The following is a 10,540-nucleotide window of genomic DNA, read 5'->3' on the forward strand; positions in this document are numbered from 1 at the left end:
TTAATATTCAGTCATATTAGGCCTTAAAATTCAAACATGCTGAAATTTTGATTACCTAAGTCTCTATAGAAATTTCTATGAACTTTGACCTTAACAGTCTAACAGAAATAAATGCGGTCAGGCGGAACCAAAAATCGCCACTTTTCCACCTAGTGGTAAATCACTTCAAACCGTTATAAAACTGGAAACACTGTAGAATAGTGGACTATTGGTAGGGTTGCCATACGTTCATATTTTTCAACACGTATTACCTCGAGTCCGACTCTGGCCAGATGTGCGATTTGGTAGAGTCCTAACTCATATATTCTTCAGCGCTTTATTCCGCGGCGAGGAAACAAAACAAAGGAATTTAATTCTTTGACTTTTAATTCTTCAAACAGCATGGTAAAGTGATTAAAATAACAAAACAGAAGCATTTCGACCAATCATTTTTGACAGTGTTTCTGAGAACGAATAAACAAGAAAAAAACTTTTTTATGTTACTCATCTGACAAATATGTTTGAATAGCCACACACGACCCTCAAATTCAGGAATATTTTAAGGCTAATGCACAAACACGTGTGTGTTATTACTCGCCACGTTTAAAACGAGTTGAGTATTCTGGTTTCTAAAAGCTTGTTCTTTTATCTTACTTTACCCAATTAGTAGAGCAAAACCAGCGGACGATTACTCCAAATATGCGACACGTCCTGGCCTGCTGACTTATACACATGCGTGAAAGCCAAATCGCGAAATATTTTAGAAAGAATAACCCAGAATAATTACTCCTCGTAAACGAAATGCAATTTTTGCAGCATTTGATATAGAGCTTTTCTTGATGCTTTAAAAGCCCGAGGGCCTGGGATCCGCTATATAAGTTGAGACTTAATTTGTTGTCGTGCAAAGCACAGAAATTTGCCAGAGCTAACGGTCTGCGGTCTGCCTGATTAAATCCGGTCAGAAAAAATGCCCTGGGTGGGTAAAGTCTGCATTTTGCGCTGTTGCCATCTGTTTTTTGTCGCGGCAGAAATTATTTTCTTCCCTTCTACTTTTCTTTTCCAATTTACTGTATGATACCTCACCATATTTTGAGTAGTTTACTGTCCTGTTTTGTTTTTTTCAGAATAACGTGTAAAACTTCACTGCACAGCCTAACAACGAATTCTACGTTACAATAACATATTAGTTGCAAGCTGAATTCAACCTTCACAATCACCTGCACAAGTAGACCAAACGTCTTAGAATTACAACGTATGCTGATCGAAATACCCTACAGTTTTACGTAACCTATAATGGCCAACAATTCACGCATGTGGTGACGCTGGATACAAGCAAGCGAATTCCCTACAAAGGAAAAATGATTTTCCGGAATTACAAAGAAATAATGGCGGAAGAGTAGAGAACGAAACTAGGCAAACCTTATCAGAACCAGTTCACCTGCGCCGCTCCAGACTTAGCAACCAGTCACTGATAAGAACTTGCCAAGCAACGAAAGAGAAGCGGGGAGAGATAAGGCAAACAAGCAGGATACCGAAAGCAACATTGAAAGCACAGAAAACAATTCTGACGAAGATAATGCACCGTCCATGGTTTTCACCGGGCCCTCCTAACATTGAAAATAAGGGTAAACCGATTATATGTAGCTTGAATCCTAAAAAGAGATGCCGTGGTAGTCCCGATAAATGCTTCCAAACAGCAAATCAAAAAGCATGTGTGAAACGCCGATCTCGCTCGTATGCCCAGAATGCCACACCGAAAGTTGCCTGGAACCAGAAGCAACCCAATTCTATTGCTACAAGTGCAAACACGAGTTCAACATATCAAAAGCTGCGACGAAGAAACTACAATTTTGGTTCCTATCCAGGAAAAGGCTATTAGCTGCCCCAAATACACAGCGGTGATGCGTTGGATGCCCTGCTGCAAATAATTTCAGCCGGAGTTTATGACGAAGGACAACCTATTTGAATGCGTACAATGTAACAGGTACTCAATTGCATGTGTATGTCAAAGATTTAATTCAGTTCTGAATCTCACAATGAGCAAAGAGTGCTCCAATGGCTCATGTAACTTTAAATTAATCAACTGTAGATGCGGTAAAAAAACAAATGAATGTTTCGAACCAAGTAAACCATTTCGATGCCCATGTGGACTCGAATATGATTGGGACTTAGAACTTGGGGTTGAACGGAATTGAGAGCCTAAATGTATTTATATTATTTTTTGTAAATTTTTTTTTATGTCTATTACTATCGCGTCTTTTAACGCTGCTGGAATCCATAATACACCAAAACGGAAATCTATTTTTAAGTATATTAGAGATAAAAAAAAAATACCATATATAACCTTAATACAGGAAACACATTGTACCCATGGGGATGAGAAACTTTGTCAAATAGAATGGGGAGGAGAAATTGTTTGGGCTCATGGTACAAATCGTAGCAAGGGGGTAGCCATTTTATTCTCAAAAAAATTAACATATTCTATTAATCAAACGACAGCCGACACATGCGGGAGGTATTTGATATCAACCATCAAACTTGGGAATAAAGAATTAACACTAACTAATATTTACGGGCCAAACAATGATAACCCAGCCTGTTTTGACGACTTTTTACAAACCTTATCACAGCTACTGACGGAGACATGGTAGTAGGAGGTGATTTTAATATCATCCTAAATGCGAGTTTGGACAAAAGTCTTGGTCCCCCACATGCAAACGAAAGAAAATTCAAACAAAACCATTGACAGCGACTCATAGACTTCTTTCTAACTTCAAAATCATTATTGACCAACATTATAGACGCCAACATTGTCACAGGTATTATGTCCGACCATAAAATCGTGACGCTGTCTTTAAAGCTAGCTCCAAATGAATACGGTGAGGGATACTGGAAGTTTAACACGCGCTTGTTGAATAACAAACCATATACTGACCTAATAAAAAAACGATTACATAATACACAATCCGGCAAATCACGTCAATCCCCATGTTAGGTGAGATGCTCTAAAAGCTGTCATTCGCGGCATTTCGATTAAATTTAGTGCTAGATTGAAAAAAGAAAACACTGCTCGCTAGAATGAACTGGAGAGAAATATTGAAGCGCTCGAACACGAAGGGTGCGATAATAAGAAGCAGGGCGCGTTGGGCCGAAAAGGGTGCAAAAAAACACAAAATATTTTCTGAATTTAGAAAAACGTCATGCGGTTAACCACAGAAAGACCCCTTGCTTACAACCAATTACCGCCCTATTTCGTTACTAAACGCTGATTATAATTAAGCAATGTCCAAAGTTATTAACAACAGAATTAAAACATATATTGAACTGTTGATTAATCAAGACCAAAATGGTTTTACGAAGGGGAGGTACATAGGCGATATAATCTCCGTATCCTGTTTGACATCATGGACTCCTGCAACTTTTTTAAAATTCCAGGAGCGGTACTTAACTTGGAGATTTACAAAGCGTTCGATACAGTAAGTTGGGATTTTATTTATTCTGCTCTAAACGCGTTTGGGTTTGGGGATAAATAAATAAACTGGATAAAATGTTGCTACTTTTGACCAACTTGCAGAATAACAAATCACAATTTTTTATCGGAAGAGATTATAATAGAACGAGGCGTAAGACAAGGTGATCCCCTATCACCAACACTGATTTTACTATGTATTGAATGTCTGGCGAAGGCACTGCGCGAAGATCCTTTTCAAGGAATAAAAATTAAACACACCGAATTTAAAGTGTCCCTCCTCGCTGATGACACGTTAATATTTCTCAGAGGCAAACAAATTGATTTTGATCGGGTATTTCATGTTATTAATCTGTTTACTGAAATGCCAGGTTGCGCAGTCAATATGGAAATATCCCTTGCGTTCTTTGTATAGGTCCAAAACGGTCAAATGAACAAAAACCCTATGCAGACAAAGGTTTAGCATGGCCTAACACGTCATTCCGCTATCTCGGTGTGGAAGTTATAATTAGAGATAGAAAACAGTTGTTTTCACTGAACTTCGGTAATGTTATTGGAAGGTCAATACAATTTTAAACATATGGTCGTCCCGCGGTCTAATTCTATTGGGTCGTATATGTATTTCAAAAAGGCCTTGTTAATTTACAAATGTAGTGTTCTACCAATTACCTTGCCGAATACCTTTGTTCGTCAATTAAAAACAAAATTATTTCAATTTATCTGGGGCTCCACTTGGGAAAGAGTAAAACGAAACAAACTGACTGCAAACATTGAACTAGGAGGTGCAAATATTATAGATGTCGATTCATATATTTTAGCTTTAAACCTTAAATGCAGTGGTGGGATTCAGCCGGTTCGCACCGGTTCTATAGAACCGTCTCGCGAAATTTTATGAGATTAGCGAACCGGTTAGAATTACTGGTTACCTAGGCTTGCCATTTTTAGAAACGTAAATCCGGGACGCATATTGAAAATGAAAATAAACTTAATGTAGATCTTATATAAAATAATTTAATGTAAATAATTAACTTAACGGGGTTGCCGCTATATTTTGTCAGGGATTATTTTTCAGGGCCCTATTTTTAAGGGTGGTTTGTCTAAGTAATTTAAATTCTAACCGAAAGTAATGTTCTGTATTGTGAATAAAATGAGTCGGGTAAATACTTTCTACAATTAAAGTAGGATGCGGCCCTCGTGAAAGCAGCAACGATATTAGGCCGTACGACCGTACGTACATGTTGGCAAAGGCGCTATGTACAAATTTGTATTCCCGGACCAAATCTTTCTCAAGCATAAGTTGAACAAAATGTAAGATTCCATCAAGCTTGCCTCTGAAAACTATTACATATTATGTTGTACTTCGCGTCATTTGCTTGAGCCGCATGTTATTGCCGATGATTTAAAAAGGTAATTTACCATGTTACTAAAAAGCAATGTTACACACAGCGTAATATCCTGGCTTGTAGGTTAAATAATGTGCAAATTCGTAAACATTTTAATTTTTTCTAAATAAAACATTTTAATTTCTCTAATAGTTAATTGTTATACAGCATATATGTTGGTTGTCCCTTGACTATTTTTTTGCTTATTGTGTCTGAAATGGGTTAAATCAGGGTTTCCCAAACTGTGGTCCGCGGACCATTGGTGGTCCGCGACGACTGCGCAGGTGGTCCGTGGCGAAATGACGAGAAATTGAAAAGTCACACATAAGTACCCTTTTAAAGATAATTGCCGCAGTTATTCACAACTTAATGATTTCGAAAGCTTTTGCTATCCAGTATCGTAAATCTTACTTGAATTGCGCCTTCGTTCTAGTCAAAAAGTTGTTTACGAAAAATTATCGTATTTCTCGTCTATGACGTAATAATATATTCTGATCGCCATTCAGATTTTGCGGTTTTGTTGAGATCATTCCAACCGTTTGCCTACGCAAAAATTTGTGGAATACTTTCCGTGTCTCTGACTTACGAGTTTGCCTTTCACAAATAACTCCGAAAATTAATGATTTATGTTTTGTAATAAAATTCGGTTTTATTTATTTTTTGCCTTGTATTGCGGTCCGCGAAAAATAAGATTCACAAATAGTGGTCCGTGGTCCAAAAAAGTTTTGGAAACCCTGTGTTTAATAAATGATTCCTCACAAATGGAGTCACATTCTTTAGCCTATGTGGAAGCAGCATTTAATCGGATGGCGTGTTATAAATTATCGCATTTATCTGCGTGACTGTAAAACATCTAATTGTTCGTCTTCGCAACTAAAATTTTACATTTTGTCAAAAAACAAAATTCCAAATAATGTGTGCTTATTTGCATTGAAACGATAAATACTCAACGGCTAAGCACGTCAAACATCTTTTTCGTAACGAAAACCAGTGACTTATCAAAAGGGAACCACTCAATAACGTAAAACCTTAAGTTGTATAGCAGCCATTGTTCGAATTGCTTGATATTCAGCAAATACGTAATCCTGGTACCATACTGGGCCAACGTAAGTGAAATCTCTGACACTGAAAATTGGTTACGATCAAAACCGCCGCATTAAATGCGATGTTTGCGAACTCTACCTAAATTTTGCGCGGTATCGTACTTCAAGAAGTTCTTAAACCTAAAAGCTATTAATTTAAATTAAGGCAATTTTTAAAGAAACAAATTCAATTCTTCGTCTTGTGAGAATAAGTTACTATCTTTACACAGTTGTTTTATACAATGCAACAAAGTATGTAACCATAAAGCAATTTTGGAAGCACTCACAAACGTGAGACGTAATCCCTGTACCATATATTGCGTCCAACATAAGTATCTCGGTTGACACTGAAAATTGGTTACGATTAAAACCGCCGCATTAAATGCGAATAATTCTACCTAAATTTTGCGCGGTAACACACAACAAGAAGTTTTTAAACAATAAGTCTTAAGTTGCAAACATTAAAACTTACCCCCAGAAAAATATTTCTTAACACCCGGAAAAATAATTTAATCATGTTAAAAAAATTTGCTTGAAAGTAAAAAATGAAAAGTAAAAAGTATTACTTAGTTTTGGGAAAGAATTGCTAAATGGCTAGTTTTGAGAAAGAATTTGCCAAATGGCTAGAGTTTTTACAGTTTTAATTTTTTTTTTTGTAAATCTCAAATTGAAAAATCCGGGACAAATTGGTTAACCGGGCGGGACACCGGGACAAAGGCCTTAAAACCGGGACTGTCCCGGCTAAACCGGGACGTATGGCAAGCCTATGGTTACCGGTACTGTCAATGGATTTTTGCATCTTATCCGATATAACGATTTTTAAATCCAAGCAGCTCACGTGTTTTTTCAGAATGTGCAAAGGTAAAGTTTGCACGTATAGCAATTATACAAGTGTTAATTTTTATAATTGTAGCAATTTTTATTTTGTGATTGTTTGTCTGAAAAGTTAATTGTAGTACAAGTCAAAAGACTACTTCTGCTTTTTAGTTTGGCTGTTAGCAGTGATGGGATTAATTAAGCTGGTTCGCAGTTCGCCACATTCCCCTGGAACCTGGGGTTGCATCCTGTTCTTGCAACTACTTTAATTATTTCCCGGAAAATATGACTTTTGTAACATAACCGGCTGAAATACATGACTTTTGTGACAGAACCGACTAACAAAAATTTGAATCCCACCACTGTCTAAATGGGTAGCAAAATTTTTGGATGTTAACTACACAGCCCCTTGGAAACTTTTAGAAAAAAATGAGTTATCCTTAATGCAGCTAGAGAGCTGGGTTAGAGGCAACCTGGGAATAAACTCAAAACAAAGCGAAAAAAATTGCCCCCCTGCAAACTATACGAAAAATAATATCAGACCTCAGAGCCATAATCCAAATTGTCCATTAAAGTAAAACGCACAGCAGGTCACTGGTGGGTCTCAAAGCGTCAAATTTAAATGCCAAACATTGTATCTTGCAGCCTCTCATCGATGCGGGAATACTCAAACACTCAGACTTACTCAATTCTGAGGGAGAATATCTTAAGTATGACCAATTGGCAATAAAATACGACTTTAAACCGAATAACGAAGACTTTAAATCCTTCATTAAAATGATTGTTGCCTTACCTCCCGAATGGGACCATACTGACGACGTTTCGAAAACTAAAGTATGTTTAGTTAACAAATGTACGGAACTTTTTCAAATATGTGACACTCCAAAGGCTCTTTACAATAAAATTAAGCAATACGTATCGGTTTTCCCCGAAAAGCAAAAAAAAAACTGGGAGCGGGACTTAGGCCTTTCTCCAAATACAACTCCTTGGCAAAAACTGTATTGTAATGTCTATAATTCAACAATTGAAACCAAGCTGCGCTCGTTTCAAATCAAACTTAACCTACGTGCCATAGTTACAAACGAAGCATTACACTCCTTTGGGAAAACTGACTCCGACCTATGTGTTTTCTGGCAAAATGCTCCTGAAACTATTTCGCACATATTTTATAATTGTCTTTGTACTGAAAGCTATTTGGAAGAAATAACATCTTGGATTTCCTCAAAACTTTTAATTTCGCTTACTGTTAAGTGCGAGCTTCGTTGTATCAACGCATATAGGCGTTGGTTATATATCGTTGTAAGTATGCAAATACATTACCGACGATTCCTATGTTTGTTTTTATGATCAAGTCTATAAAACACTTTAAGTATATCTGTGCAAAGAGATTATATATAGTTATATCTGTGCAAATTATAATCTCTTTGATCTGTGCTTTAAATTCTAAAAATCTCGAAATTCATAAAGTTAAATCGGTTGGCCTTTAGCCCAACTTGTCGCTTCTTGATAGGTGCTATTTTTTATTCTCGTCCGTCTTTCTATTTTGTTGTTTCAGCGTAATAAAAAAAATAATAAGTTTGATAAAAAAAGTTTCTCCGCAATGTGTTATGTAATTTCATTTTGTGGTCGTGTAATAATAAATTCCACTAGTGGCTACCTAGCTAAATTTATTAACGTTTAGCACAATTTTATCAGAAACTGTAAAAAAATATTATGCTGACATACCCACAACGTTCGCATTTCGCAATCTTAAAGTGGGCATAATTTGGAGACTTTACTTTGTATTTATTAATTTATTTTTCTGACGTATGAGAAGCCTCGCCTCACTGGTGATCCACAATTTGTGGACGCCAAAGATTCGCGCCAGATATGTTTTGCCGAACACTACGCCAGAATAGGACGATAGATATAATCCAAAAACGGCTATCTCTCTTTCGAAATTCACTCGGCCGGACATAGTTTCACGCCTAATGACGTCAGTGGATACTGGATAAGCATCCACACGCAGTACGGGTCTCGGCGGCCAGTCTGCATTTCATAGCACTCTGATGTGTACATGTGTCATATAAGGTACACCTAGGTTCGGAATTTACCACAACTAAACCTTTTCTGGAGTTTCTTATTATTTCGTGTGCACACAATAGCTGCCGAAACAAGGCCTGCCACAGAATGTTTGACGGAAAGGCACTGGAATGTAATCGAAAAGCCTCATAAAATGTTGTAATGTTCTTGGTTGCATTTAGGCCACTGTGGAAAGTATGGCAAGTGCACCCGCGAGATTTTTTCAACCTTTTAAAAGTGCACCCGAAAAAATCTGAACTGCACCCGAAATATGTAAACACTTGTGCGGCATACGTTAACAGTGCAATGTATGCAATACAGAGTGCATCAGAAAATTATAAAGTGCACCCGAGTTCCACTTTTTTTACCTTCGTTGCACCCGGTCACCCGGATTTTTTCGTCTGTGCACCCGCGAGATCTCGTCGAGATCAGCCATACTTTCCAGCAGTGCATATAGGCAAAGGGGTATGGCCTTTTCTTGAAATGTACCGGTCATTATGATACTTTTTTAAATCAACATTTTGCTACTAATGCGGCATTCATCCTTGAAATTGATAAGTTTTACATGGAATTCATTTGTTTCTATTTGTGAGTTTGGCTGGACAAGGCTGGGCTCTTCAAGTTACTTGTGTTATGAAGTGGTATTTGACCAAGTTTTATAATATCATGCCATTTCCTTTAGCTCTTTAATAAAATCCTGGATTCTCCCCTTATGCTTCCTTTAAAGTTTTTAAAAAGGTCAAAATATCAACCAATTTTGTAGGTTGTGCCCAAAAGTGTTACACACCTTGTCTGTAAGCTTAGTACTGAATTATGTGGAGTTGATGGAGCTGTAACCTTAAGAACAATGAAGAATACAGAATAATATTAGTTCCCAAGTGAATTTTGTCAGGAAACTAAGGCTCCTACTTTTTTAGCCTTAGTTGTGTTAAAGATGCTATTGATTTGAAACCTGCTATTTTAAAACAAACAAATTCAAAACAAAGATTTTTTATTAAAACTAGTGTTACAAAACAATAGTAGATTACGACGTAATAAGAATATCAAAGCCCATACAGAAGCAGGTATCATTTTGAACGTTTCGAATAACTCTTTATTCATTTTCAACATAGAGAGAAGTCACTGTGAAAGTCAGTGACTTCTCTCTATGTTGAAAATGAATAAAGAGTTATTCGAAACGTTCAAAATGATACCTGCTTCTGTATGGGCTTTGATATTCTTATTACGTCTTACTACAACCTCCAACCATTATGCTCCAATAGTAGATTAGGTTCATGTTTTTGGAGATTTGCTGTGTGAAAACAACCACAACTTGTTTTATATAAGGTGTAAAATTGAATTTTCCAAAAAATAATTTAATTCTATAATTTTTTTTATTGTTTTTTTCCAATTTCTTCGGTTTGGCTAATGGTAGCCACCAAGCTGTCAGCATTCTTTCCTACTGGTTAGAGACTATTTACCCAGAAAGAAACCAGTTGAAATCAATATATAATAAAAGCAAATATTGTAAAATAAAATTTAGATTTAAAGTGTAAATTACGCATTATTGCATAAATTACTGAACTTTTGTCTTGTCATTGTCAGTCTTTGTTGTGTAAGAGCTTTTTCATTTTTACTGGAGAGAGGTGGAACGCATTTTGTGGTCATATTTAGTTGACATTTTTGGCATTTAAAAAAGTGACAAGCAGCTTTGCAAATGGTTGTATTTAGTTAATATACATGAAAAAATGGCGCTGGTCTAGAATCCTACC

The sequence above is a fragment of the Ascidiella aspersa genome, chromosome 9, assembly GCF_963924565.1.
Source record: "Ascidiella aspersa chromosome 9, kaAscAspe10.2, whole genome shotgun sequence".
Taxonomy (NCBI): domain Eukaryota; kingdom Metazoa; phylum Chordata; class Ascidiacea; order Phlebobranchia; family Ascidiidae; genus Ascidiella; species Ascidiella aspersa.